Source organism: Pristiophorus japonicus, chromosome 9 (genome assembly GCF_044704955.1).
Source record: "Pristiophorus japonicus isolate sPriJap1 chromosome 9, sPriJap1.hap1, whole genome shotgun sequence".
NCBI classification, from domain to species: domain Eukaryota; kingdom Metazoa; phylum Chordata; class Chondrichthyes; family Pristiophoridae; genus Pristiophorus; species Pristiophorus japonicus.
The window spans coordinates 206763070-206777500 of record NC_091985.1 but is presented as its reverse complement, the minus strand read 5'-3'; the positions used below and the strand labels follow the sequence as shown (position 1 = coordinate 206777500).

The following is a 14431-nucleotide window of genomic DNA, read 5'->3' as shown; positions in this document are numbered from 1 at the left end:
TACCCCGGGACACAGCATGTGGCCCGACCTGGGGGAGGGGAGCACTGGAGGTGGCGGGGAGAGGAGGAGCAGCCAGCCCAGGTCAGCAGTACACTATATTCTTGTTTAACTGTAACGCTTCTGTGCGGTTTGGTTTTGCTTTTTCTAACGGAGAGCTCTGGACAACAGCTTCACGCCACCTCGTGTCAACTGGACTCTGACCTGGATTCCAGTGAATGGAGCAGAAACCTGTCCGGAAACTTTGCTGACAATGGGATTTTTAAGTCTGGGGTCTGCGTAATCTCCCGTGGTCCAGAAAATTCTCTGGTCCGGCACCGGTCAGGTTCCGAGGATGCCGGACTGGAGAGGTTCAATCTGTGTAACATTTGGTCCCTTCAGCCCAATCATTGATATAGATTGTGAATAGCTGGGGCCCAAGCACCGATCCTTGCGGTACCCCATTAGTTACAGCCTGCCAACCCAAAAATGACCCGTTTATTCCTATCCTCTGTTTTCTCTCCGTTAACCAATCCTCAGGCCATGCTAGTATTTTACCCTTGATCCCATGGGCCCTCATTTTGTTCAATAACCTTTTGTGTGGCACCTTATCAAATGCCTTCAGAAAATCCAAATACACCCCATCCACTGGTTCTCCCTTATCTATTCTGCTAGTTACAACCTCAAAAACTAACAGATTTGTCAAACATGATTTCCCTTTCATAAATTCATGTTGACTCTGCCCAATCTTATTATTCTCTAAATGCCCTGTTACCACCTCCTTAATAATAGATTCTAGTATTTCCCCTGCTACTGATGTCAGGTTAATTGGTCTGTAGTTCCATGTTCTCTCTCCCTCCTTTCTTAAATAGAATCATAGAAGTTTACAGCATGGAAGGAGGCCATTTTGACCCATCGTGTTCGCGCCAGCCAACAAGAGGCAATCCAGCCTAATCCCACTTTCCAGCTCTAGGTCCGTAACCCTGCAGGATACGGTACTTCAAGTGCACATCCAGGTACTTTTTAAAATGTGGTAGAGTTTCTGCCTCTACCACCCTTTCAGGCAGTGAGTTCCAGACCCCCACAACCCTCTGTGTGAAGAAATTTTCCCTTAAATCCCCTCGAAGCCTTCTACGATTTACTTTAAATTTATGCCCCCTGGTTGTTGACCCCTCTGCTAAGAGAAATAGGCCCTTTCTATCCACTATATCTAGGCCCTCATAATTTTATACACCTCAAAGAGGTCTCCCCTCAGCCTCCTCTGTTCGAAGGAAAACAACTCCAGCCTATCCAACCTGTCCTCATAGCTAAGATTCTCCACTCCCAGCAACATCTTCGTAAATCTCCTCTGTACCCTGTCCTGTGCAAGCACATCCTTCCTGTAATGTGGTGACCAGACTGCACACAGTACTCCAGCTGTGGCCTAACCAGTGTTATATACAGTTCAAGCATAACCCCCCCTGCTCTTATAGTCTATGCCTCGGCTAATAAAGGCAAGCATTCTGTTATGTATTTAACCCCTTGTAACCTGCATCACACCTGTCCACCAGAGGGCCTACCTGTTGGAAGATATCAATCAACTGGTCAGGTGGCAGAACAGTGGCAAATGGAATTTAGTCCGGAGAAGTGTGAAGTAATGCATTTGGGGAGGGCTAACAAGGAAAGGGATTACACATTAAATGGTAGGACACTGAGAAGTGTAGAGGAACAAAGGGATGTGCATGTCCACAGATCCTTGAAGGTAGCAGGCCAGGTAGATAAGGTGGTTAAGAATGCATATGGAATGTGTTACACTCATAATAAATGGTCAGACCGAGTACTGTGTGTAATGAGCAAGTGTGACCTTAGTTGGAGTCCCAAGGGATCTCAGCATCCCTTGGGAGCACAGTATATAAGCAGGCCACCCACGAGGTACCTGCACTCTGGAACTATAATAAAGGAGCTAAGGTCACACTTGCTCATTACACACAGTACTCGGTCTGACCATTTATTATGAGTGTAACACATTCCGTATGCGTTCTTAACCACCTTATCTACCTGGCCTGCTACCTTCAAGGATCTGTGGACATGCACATCCCTTTGTTCCTCTACACTTCTCAGTGTCCTACCAATTAATGTGCAATCCCTTTCCTTGTTAGCCCTCCCCAAATGCATTACTTCACACTTCTCCGGACTAAACTCCATTTGCCACTGTTCTGCCCACCTGACCAGTTGATTGATATCTTCCTGCAGTCCACAGCTTTCTTCTTCATTATCATCACACGGCCTATTTTTGTATCATCTGCAAACTTCTTAATCATATTCCCTACATTCAAGTCTAGATCATTGATGTATACCGCAAAAAGCAAATATTGGGGTTACATCAGCTACCCTCCAATCCACAGGAACTGTTCTAGAATCTATGGAATTTTGGACGATGACAACCAATACATCCACTATTTCTAAAGCAACCTCTTTCAAAACCCTAGGATGTAGGCCATCAGGTCCAAGGGACTTATCGGCTTTTGGTCCCATTCATTATTCAAGTACTATTTTTTTTACTAATACCAATTTCTTTCAGTACTCATTCTCACTAGACTCCTGATACTTCACTATTTCAAGGAGGTTTTTTGAATCTTCTTCTGTGAAGACAGGCACAATGTAGTTGTTTAATTTATCTGCCATTTCCTTATTCCCCATTATAATTTCTCCTGTCTCAGCCTGTAAGGGACCCACATTTACTTTCTCTAATCTTTTCTTTTTTACATACCTATAAAAGCTTTTACAGTTTGTTTTTATATCTAGTTTACTCTCGTATTCTATTTTCCCTTTCTTTATCAATTTCTTATTTATTCTTTGCTGAAGTCTAAAATCCTCCCAATCCTCAGGCTTACTACTCTTTTTGGCTCCATTATTATGGTCACTCTTCCCTAAAAGTTCCTTTAATACAAGTTTATTAATGACCCTTTTCTCATTGCACAATACCAGATCTAAAGTAGCCTGTTCCCCAGTTGGCTCCTCAACATACTGATCTGGTAAACTATCTTGTACACATGCCATGAAATTGTCCTCCACACCATTACTGCAAATTTGGTTTGCCCAATCTATATGAAGATTCATGATTTATACTCTGCTCTACTTTACAACTACTCTTAGCTCCACCCAAACTGATCCTATTTCTTGATTTTCCGAGCCAAGAACCTTTCTCTCTACTGTCTTTATCCCATCCTTTATTATAGGGGCTACATCTCCTCCTTTTCCATTTTGCCCATCTCTTCTAAAAGTGAAGTATTCTGGAATATTTAGTTCCCAACCATGTCTCCTTAATGGCTGTTAGATCAAACCTATTAAATTCATCTATGGCGGCTCACCACCATCTTCTCAAGGGGAATAAGGGATGGGCAATAAATACTGGTCTTGCCAGTGACGCCCACATCCCATGAACAAATAAAAAATGTTTTGCGCACAGATATAGTGTCTTTAGATTTGACTTATTTCTATTCTTCCCTGATGTCACCTTAGTCACTGAAGCCTTATTACCTTTGTTAGTTTCTCTGTCCCTTCCTGACCCACTCTGCTTAGTTTTACTCAAAACTCTGCTCTGCTCTAGAGACTTGACATTTCTCTTGCTGCTTTTAAATTTACTCTTTCCTGAAACCTCCCACCCCGCTCCTTCATTAGTTTAAAGCCCTGTCGACTGCCCTAGTTATTCAGTTCGCCAGCACACTGGAGCCCATCCCAATGGAACAGTTCCCTCTTTCCCTAGTACTGGTGCCAGTGGCCCATGAACTGAAACCCCTTACATCCACACCATTCTTTGAGCCACGCATTTAAACCTTTAATACGTTTGTCCCTATGCCAATTTGCTTGTGGCTCGAGTAACAATGCAGAAATTATTACCTTTGAGGTTCTGATTATTTGGATCCTAGCTCCTCATATGCCGTCAGTAGAACTCATTGGGGAAACTAAAACTAGGGGGCATAGTCTCAGAATAAGGGGCAGCCCATTTAAAACTGAGATAAGGGGGAATTTCTTCTCTCAGTGGGTTGTAAATCTGTGGAATTCTCTTCCCCAGAGAGCTGTGGTGGCTGGGTCATCGAATGTATACGATGGAGATAGACAGAATTTTGAGCGATTAGCGAATAAAGGTTTATGGGGAGCAGGTAGGGAAATGGAGCTGAGTCCATGATCAGATCAGCCATGATCTTATTAAATGGCGGAGCAAGCTCGAGGGGCCAAATGGCCTACTCCTGCTTCTATTTCTTAAGTTCGTATTAACCTCATTCCTGGTTCTACCCATGTCATTGGTTCCTACATAGACAACTGGATCCTCCCCCTCCCATTTCAAGTTCTTCCCCAACCACGAGGAGATACCCTTAACCCTGGCACCAGGCAGGGAACACAACAGTGCTATTGTTAGTTTGCACATCCTCCCTGCAGTCATTTTCCTCATGCATACAGGCAGCAAGTATTTCAGAGCTGTTGGACAATGTCAAGGGCTGATGCTCCTTCATCACTACATACTGGCCTCCCGTCCCTGACCATTGACCAAACTCTCTGCCTCCCTGATGCCCCGCAATGTCTGCACCTTGTACTCCAGCTCAACAACTCTGAGCCGAAGTTCCTCGAGCTGCAGACACTTACATAGAAACATAGAAACTAGGTGCAGGATTAGGCCATTCGGCCCTTCGAGCCTGCACCGCCATTCATGGCTGAACATGCAACTTCAGTACCCCATTCCTGCTTTCTCGCCATAACTCTTGATCCCCCTAGTAGTAAGGACTTCATCCAACTCCTTTTTGAATATATTTAGTGAATTAGCCTCAACATTCTGTGGTAGAGAATTCCACAGGTTTACCACTCTCTGGGTGAAGAAGTTTCTCCTCATCTCGGTCCCAAATGGTTTACCCCTTATCCTTAGAATGTGACCCCTGGTTCTGGACTTCCCCAACATTGAGAACATTCTTCCTGCATCTAACCTGTCTGAACCCATCAGAATTTTAAATGTTTCTATGAGGTCCCCTCTCATTCTTCTGAACTCCAGTGAATACAAGCCCAGTTGATCCAGTCTTTCTTGATGGGTCAGTCCCGCCATCCCGGGAATCAGTCTAGTGAACCTTCGCTGCACTCCCTCAATAGCAAGAATGTCCTTCCTCAAGTTAGGAGACCAAAACTGTACACAATACTCCAGGTGTGGCCTCACCAAGGCCCTGTACAACTGTAGCAACACCTCCCTGCCCCTGTACTCAAATCCCCTCGCTATGAAGGCCAACATGCCATTTGCTTTCTTAACCGCCTGCTGTACCTGCATGCCAACCTTCAATGACTGATGTACTATGACACCCAGGTCTCGTTGCACCTCCCCTTTTCCTAATCTGTCACCATTCAGATAATAGTCTGTCTCTCTGTTTTTACCACCAAAGTGGATAACCTCACATTTATCCACATTATACTTCATCTGCCATGCATTTGCCCACTCACCTAACCTATCCAAGTCGCTCTGCAGCCTCATAGCATCCTCCTCGCAGCTCACACTGCCACCCAACTTAGTGTCGTCCGCAAATTTGGAGATACTACATTTAATCCCCTCATCTAAATCATTAATGTACAGTGTAAACAGCTGGGGCCCCAGCACAGAACCTTGCGGTACCCCACTAGTCACTGCCTGCCATTCTGAAAAGTACCCATTTACTCCTACTCTTTGCTTCCTGTCTGACAACCAGTTCTCAATCCACGTCAGCACACTACCCCCAATCCCATGTGCTTTAACTTTGCACATTAATCTCTTGTGTGGGACCTTGTCGAAAGCCTTCTGAAAGTCCAAATATACCACATCAACTGGTTCTCCCTTGTCCACTCTACTAGAAACATCCTCAAAAAATTCCAGAAGATTTGTCAAGCATGATTTCCCTTTCACAAATCCATGCTGACTTGGACGTATCATGTCACCTCTTTCCAAATGCGCTGCTATGACATCCTTAATAATTGATTCCATCATTTTACCCACTACTGAGGTCAGGCTGACCGGACTCTAATTCCGTTTTCTCTCTCCCTCCTTTTTTAAAAAGTGGGGTTACATTGGCTACCCTCCACTCGATAGGAACTGATCCAGAGTCAATGGAATGTTGGAAAATGACTGTCAATGTATCCGCTATTTCCAAGGCCACCTCCTTAAGTACTCTGGGATGCAGTCCATCAGGCCCTGGGGATTTACCGGCTTTCCATCCCATCAATTTCCCCAACACAATTTCCCGACTAATAAGGATTTCCCTCAGTTCCTCCTCCTTACTAGACCCTCTGACCCCTTTTATATCCGGAAGGTTGTTTGTGTCCTCCTTAGTGAATACCGAACCAAAGTACTTGTTTAATTGGTCAGCCATTTCTTTGTTCCCCGTTATGACTTCCCCTGATTCTGACTGCAGGGGACCCATGTTTGTCTTTACTAACCTTTTTCTCTTTACATATCTATAGAAACTTTTGCAATCCGTCTTAATGTTCCCTGCAAGCTTCTTCGCGTACTCCATTTTCCCTGCCCTAATCAAACCCTTTGTCCTCCTCTGCTGAGTTCTAAATTTCTCCCAGTCCCCGGGTTCACTGCTATTTCTGGCCAATTTGTATGCCACTTCCTTGGCTTTAATACTATCCCTGATTTCCCTTGATAGCCACGGTTGAGCCACCTTCCCTTTTTTATTTTTTACGCCAGACAGGAATGTACAATTGTTGTAGTTCATCCATGCGGTCTCTAAATGTCTGCCATTGCCCATCCACAGTCAACCCCTTAAGTATCATTCGCCAATCTATCCTAGCCAATTCACGCCTCATACCTTCAAAGTTACCCTTCTTTAAGTTCTGGACCATGGTCTCTGAATTAACTGTTTCATTCTCCATCCTAATGCAGAATTCCACCATATTATGGTCACTCTTCCCCAAGGGGCCTCGCACAACGAGATTGCTAATTAATCCTCTCTAAGATGGCCTCCCCCCCTAGTTGGTTCCTCGACATATTGGTCTAGAAAACCATCCCTTATGCACTCCAGGAAATCCTCCTCCACCGTATTGCTTCCAGTTTGGTTAGCCCAATCTATGTGCATATTAAAGTCATCCATTATAACTGCTGCACCTTTATTGCATGCACCCCTAATTTCCTGTTTGATGCCCTCTCCAACATCACTACTACTGTTTGGAGGTCTGTACACAACTCCCACTAACGTTATTTGCCTTTTGGTGTTCTGCAGCTCTACCCATATAGATTCCACATCATCCAAGCTAATGTCCTTCCTAACTGTTACATTAATCTTCTCTTTAACCAGCAATGCTACCCCACCTCCTTTTCCTTTTGTTCTATCCTTCCTGAATGTTGAATACCCCTGGATGTTGAGTTCCCAGCCCTGATCATCCTGGAGCTACATCTCTGTAATCCCAATCACATCATATTTGTTAACATCTATTTGCACAGTTAATTCATCCACCTTATTACGGATACTCCTTGCATTCAGACACAAAGCCTTCAAGCTAGTTTTTTTTAACACCCTTGGTCCTTTTAGAATTTTGCTGTACAGTGGCCCTTTTTGTTCTTTTCCTTGGGTTTCTCTGCTCTCCACTTTTCCTCGGGTTTCTCTGCTCTCCACTTTTCCTCGGGTTTCTCTGCTCTCCACTTTTCCTCATCTCCTCTCTGTCTTTTGCTTTTGTCTCCTTTTTGTTTCCCTCTGTCTCCCTACATTGGTTCCCATCCCCCTGCCATATTAGTTTAACTCCTCCCCAACAGCACACGCAAACACTCCCCCGAGGACATTGGTTCCGGTCCTGCCCAGGTGCAGACCGTCCGGTTTGTACTGGTCCCACCTTCCCCAGAACCTGTTCCAATGCCCCAGGAATTTGAATTCCTCCCTGCTGCACCACTGCTCAAGCCACGTATTCATCTGTGCTCTCCTGCGATTCCTACTCTGACTAGCATGTGGCACTGGTAGCAATCCCGAGATTACTACTTTCGAGGTCCTACTTTTTAATTTAGCTCCTAGCTCCTTAAATTCGTTTCGTAGGACCTCATCCCTTTTTTTTAAACCTATGTCGTTGGTACCAATGTGCACCACGACAACTGGCTGTTCTCCCTCCCTTTTTAGAATGTCCTGCACCCGCTCCGAGACATCCTTGACCCTTGCACCAGGGAGGCAACATACTATCTTGGAGTCTCGGTTGCGGCCGCAGAAACGCCTATCTATTCCCCTCACAATTGAATCCCCTATCACTATCGCTCTCCCACTCTTTTTCCTGCCCCCCTGTGCAGCAGAGCCAGCCACGGTGCCATGAACTTGGCTGCTGCTGCCCTCCCCTGATGAGTCATCCCCCTCAACAGTACTCAAAGCAGTGTATCTGTTTTTCAGGGGGATGACCAATGGGGACCCTTGCACTACCTTCCTTGCACTGCTCTTCCTGCTAGTCTTCCATTCTCTAGCTGGCTGTGGACCCTTCTCCTGCGGTAAGACCAACTCGCTACACGTGCTACTCACATCATTCTCAGCATCGTGGATGCTCCAGAGTGAATCCACCCTCAGCTCCAATTCCGCAACGCGGTCCGTCAGGAGCTGGAGGCGGATACACTTCCCGCAGATGTAGTTGTCAGGGACACCGGAAGTGTCCCTGAGTTCCCACATGGTACAGGAGGAGCATATCATGTGACCGAACTCTCCTGCCATGACTTAACCCTTAGATACACTTAAATTGGCAACAACAATGTTTAAAGTTACTCACTGTTATCGAAGAGAACAAAGAAAAACTACTCACCAATCACCAGCCAATCACTTACCCCCTTGGCTGTGACGTCACCTTTCTATTTCTTTTTGCCTTCTCCCTGTAGCTGTACAAGCACGCCTCTCCACGCACCTCCTCGACGCTGGGCCCCGGACTCCCTGCTGTGCCTTTTATAGGCCTCTCACCGAACAGACATGGGCGCTCGGGATCGCCATGCTCTTCACAAACTCCCACATGCTGCAGATACGGCAAACCACCTGCCCTGACATGTCTATCTAACCTTCTTTCAACAACTCTTGGACACCAACGGCTCTTCGGAACATTCTTCCCCTTCACTTCCCTCTGATCCCATCACTTCTTCCAATCTCACCCCCTGCTGTGTTTTTACTATGCCCTCTGACCTTCCTCTCTCTCTGACCCCGAACGATCGGTCCTCAGCAAAGGCCTGAGCTTCATCCCCTTACACCCCCACTTCGATGAATTTTGAGGTCGGACGATGCTGAGCTCTTTTTCCATTTCCTTCATCTCCGTGCCCACTTCTTCGGCCAGGAGTCTTCCCCCTGCACAGCTGACCCTTTCTCCTGTTTTCAGAATTCTCGCTCTACCTGAACCCCTCCCTCTGGCCTCTAGAGAAAACAGGGAATTATAGGTTTGTCAAGCATGATTTCCCTTTCATAAATCCATGCTGACATCGATGGTGGGGAAAATGTTGGAATCAATTATTAAAGATGTAATAGCAGCGCATTTGGAAAGCAGTGACAGGATCGGTCAAGTCAGCATGGATTTATGAAAGGGAAATCATGCTTGACAAACCTAGAATTTTTTGGGGGATGTAACTAGTAGAGTGGACAAGGGAGAGCCAGTGGATGTGGTGTATTTAGGCTTTTGACAAGGTCCCACGCAAGAGATTAGTGTGCAAAATTAAAGCACATGGTATTGAGGCTAATGAACTGACGTGGATAGAGAACTGCTTGGCAGACAGGAAGCAAAGAGTGGGAATAAACGGGTCCTTTTCAGAATGGCAAGCAGTGACTCGTGGGATACCGCAAGGCTCAATGCTGGGACCCCTGCTACTTATAATGTACATTAAAGATTTAGACGAAGGAATTGAATGTAATATCTCCAAGTTTGCAGATGACACTAAGCTGGGTGGCAGTGTGAGCTGTGAGGAGGATGCTAAGAGGCTGCAGGGTGATTTGGACAGGTTAGGTGAATGGGCAAATACATGGCAGATGCGGTATAATGTAGATAAATGTGAGGTTATCCACTTTGGTCATAAAAACAGGAAGACAGATTGTTATCTGAATGGTGACAGATTAGTAAAAGGGGAGGCGCAACGAGACCTGGGTGTCATGGTACATCAGTCATTGAAAGTTGGCATACAGGTACAGCAGGCAGTGAAGAAGACAAATGGCATGTTGCCCTTAATAGCAAGAGGATTTGAGTATAGGAGCAGGGAGGTTGTACAGGGCCTTGGTGAGGCCACACTTTGAATATTGTGTACAGTTTTGGCCTCCTAATCTGAGGAAGGACATTTTTGCTATTGTGGGAGTGCAGCGAAGGTTCACCAGACTGATTCCCGGGATGACAGGACTGACATATGAAGAAAGACTGCACCGACTAGGCTTATATTCAATGGAATTTAGAAGAATGAGAGAGGATCTCATAGAAACATATAAAATTCTGACAGGATTGGACAGGTTAGATGCAGGAAGAATGTTCCCGATGATGGGGAACTCCTGAACCAGGGGATAAGGGGTAAGCCATTTAGGACAGAGATGAGGAGAAACTTCTTCACTCAGAGAGATGTGAGCATGTGGAATTCTCTACCACAGAAAGTTATTGAGGCCAGTTCGTTAGATATATTCAAAAGGGAGTTAGATGTGGCCCTTACGGCTAAAGGGATCAAGGAGTATGGCGAGAAAGCAGGAATAGGGTACTGAAGTGCATGATCAGCCATGATCATATTGAATGGTGTTGCAGGCTCGAAGGGTCGAATGGCCTACTCCTGCACCTATTTTCTATGTTTCTATTTTGCCCTCTCTAGTCCTCTTCATTGCAAACTGCCGATGCGACATCGGCCATCGCACTGCTACTCACTCCCTCCAACCTCACTCCCTCTGAATTTGCAGCACTGCGCTCTCTCAGATCCAACCCCTACATTGTCATTAAACCTGTTGACAAGGGTGGTTCTGTTATTGTTTGGCGAACCAACCTCTACCTTGCAGAGAGTGATCGCTAACTCTCTGACACTTCCTCCTCTCTCCCCCCGGACCATGACCCCACCACCGAACATCAAGCCATCATTTCCCAAAATGTCACTGACCTCATCTCCTCTGGAGATCTTCACTCCACAGCCACCAAATCTCATAGATCCCCAACTCCACACAGCCCGCTTCTACCTCCTTCTCAAGATCCACAAACAGGACTGCCCTGGTAGACCCATCATTTCAGCCTGTTCTTGCCTGAAATAAAACTTATTTCTTCCTATCTTGATTCTATTTTTTCTCCCCTTGTCCAGTGACTCTTCCAATGCCGTCCGCCACTTTAACAGTTTCCTGGCCCCAACTTTTCACAATGGATGTCCAATCCCTCTACACTTCCATCTCCCACCAGGATGGCCTGAGGGCGCACCGCTTCTTCCTCGAGCAGAGGCCCAACCAGTCCCCATCCACCATCACCCTTCCTCCTCTTCCACCTGGCTGAACTTGTTCTCACATTGAACAACTTCTCCTTTAACTCCACTCACTTCCTCCAAATTAAAGGTGTTGCTATCGGAACCCATGTGTCTTTGTTCCAGTCCTACTCGGGTCCCCTCTTTTTCCGGTAGCTTGATGACTGAATCGGTGCCGTCTCCTGCTTTCGCTCTAAACTAGAAAATATCATTCACTTTTCATCCAATTTCCACCCGTCCCTCACCGACTCTTCCCTTCCTCGACTTCTGTGTCTCCATTTCTGAGGATAGACTATTGACAAAGATTCACTATAAAGCCCACCGACTCTCACAGCCATCTGGAATACACTTCCTCCCATCCCGCATCCTGTAGGAACTCCATTCCATTCTCCTAGTTTCTCCGTCTCTGTCACATCTGTTCTGATGACGCCACCTTCCACACTAGTGCCTCTGAAATTTCTTCCTTTTTCCTCATCCAAAGATTCCCCTCCGCCATGGTTAACATTGCCCTCGACATGAACATCTCCATTCATTCCGCAAGTGTGACCCTGAGCTTCTGGTCACCTGTCACTTTAATTCTCCACTCCACTCCAAATCTGACCACTCCATCCTTGGCCTTCTACACTTTTCCAACGAAGCTCAATGCAAGCTCGAGGAACAGCACCTCATCTTTCGTTTAGCTACTTTACAGCCTTCTGGATTAAACATCGAGTTCAACAATTTCAGACCATAATCTCTGCCCATATTTTGTTCCCTTTCCTCCTTTTTTTTTACAAATTCTCTGTTTCCCATGGCAGCTGGTAATTATTCAGGCATTCACACCATATCTAGACTCATCTTTTGTTTCCTAACTTGTGCCATTACTATATCAGTTTGGCCCATCATCACTTTTGTCTCTTAAATCTCTTCTGCCCCCCCACCCGATCAGAGATATTGCCTTTTGTTCTTTCCTCTCCTCCCCCTTTCAGGGTCCCAGCATTTCCTTAAGCATCTGTTACATTTGAAACGTTTGCCAGTTCTGACGAAGGGTCAGAGACCCGAAACGTTGGCTCTGCTTCTCTCCACAGATGCTGCCTGACCCGCTGAGATTTCCAGCCTTTTCTGTTTTATTTCATTAGTTAATTCATTATTTTTTTATTATTTAAATGTTATTACTTAATTGTTTTATCTAATTTAGTTACTAATTAAATAAAGTAGTTCTAAATTAGATTGTTTGTCTGACATCCAGTACTGGATGAGCAGAAGTTTTCTCCAAATATTGAGAAGACCGAAGCTATTATCTTTGGTCCCCGTCACAAACTGCATTCCCTAACCATTGACTCCATCCCTCTCCCTCGCATCAATCTGAGAGTGAAAAGACTGTTCGCAACCTAGGTGTCATATTTAACCCGGAAATAAGTTGAGCCACATATCCGCGGCATAACTAAAACTGCCTTTTTCCACCTCCGTAACATTGCCCACTTCAGCCCCTGTCTCAGCTCTTCTGCTACTGAAACCCTCATCCATGCCTTTGTTACCTCTAGACTTGACTACTCCAGCTCACTCCTGGCCTCTCACATTCTACACTACATAAACTTTGAGATTATCCAAAATTCAGCAGCCCGTGTCTTAACTCGCACCAAGTCACGATCACCCACCACCGCTGCGCTCGCTGACCTACATTGGCTCCCGGTTAAACAACGCCTCGCTTTCAAAATTCTCATCCTTGTTTACAAATCACTCTTTTTCAGCCTCACAACCTGACGAGATGTCCGCACTCCTCAAATTCTGCCCTCGTGAACATCCCTGATTATAATCGCTCCACCAGCGGTGGCCGTGCCCTCAGCTGCCTGGGCCACAAGCTCAGGAACTCCCTCCCGAAACCTCTCCTCCTCTTTAAGACGCTCCTTAAAACCTGCCTCTTTAAACAAGCTTTTGGTCACCTGCCTTAATTGTTCCTTTTGTGTCTGGGTGTTAAATGTATGTGTTGTGTCTGTAACGCTGCTGTGAAACCCTTGGGACGTGTTGCTCCGTTAAAGGCGCTATATAAATACAAGTTGTGATTCCAGCAATTGACACTTTGTCAGCCCGCCGAGGGACAAAGCCTGTCCGACTCACCAATCAGCGTCCTGCAGCACCGTGACGTCATTAACCCCCCAGTAGATTCTGCCCCAAGATGGCGGTCGTTGCCCCCGGGAGAAGGTCCGCTCGGGGCAAACGCCGGAGCCGTAGTTCTTGTTCGGGGCTTGAGGCCTACCCCGGGTGTTTAGAAAGCCTCACGCCGCCGCTTCCTCCTCCCCTCCGCTCCGGAACCTTCTCTCCGCTTCCGGCCGTTAGGCGATGCGCGCATCCGAGAAACACGTGACCCGGGCTCACGGCCTGATTGACAAGATCTCCCGACCAATGGGGAGCGAGATCGCGGCTGAGGGTGATGCGCGCTGGAACGTGTTGACGTCATGAAAAGTGCAGCTATCATGACGTCAATGCAACTGGCTTCTCCTGCGTGAGAGAGGCTGGGGGGTCAAGGTTGATGGCTTTCTCTGCTGACCCTTGACCTCCCTTGCTCCCCAGCGCAGACCAAGATAGGTTGCACACTGTGGGGGTTGTCAGCTGATCCCAGCATGGACTGCAGTTAACCTCAATGCCCTGGGCTCCTGCTACTGATCACTGTCCATTCACCCCAGCACCAAAGGCCAAGTCTGCAAAGGGCGTGGTTTTTGGACTGTGATGCCCCCAAGGTTGAATAGGCTGCCAACAATCACTGCATACCCTCACACATTGGCCTGTTGGACGGGCACTAAAAGGCAACCAGTGACTGTGGAACTCCTCACTATAGAGGAATAGGAGGATAGGTTGATAGGGTGGGAGGAGAGTCGTGTGAAGTTTAAACCCGACATGGGCCAGTTGGGCCGAATGATCTATTTCTGTGCTATACATTCTATGTAATACCATGAAAGGTCAAATCAAGGGAATCAGCAACAAAAACGCCTTTAATGTGTAAAACGTCCCAAGGAATTTCACGAGTATTATAAGACAAAAACTTGACACCAAGCCACATGAGCCTATATTAGGGCA

At 46.3% G+C, this 14431-nt stretch overlaps 1 pseudogene; it reads right to left on the bottom strand.

The window, feature by feature from the left end:
- LOC139274086 (zinc finger protein 850-like) overlaps positions 1-13696 on the bottom strand; it is a 78192-nt pseudogene extending 64496 nt beyond the window's left edge.
- Positions 13697-14431: the final 735 nt, after the last annotated feature.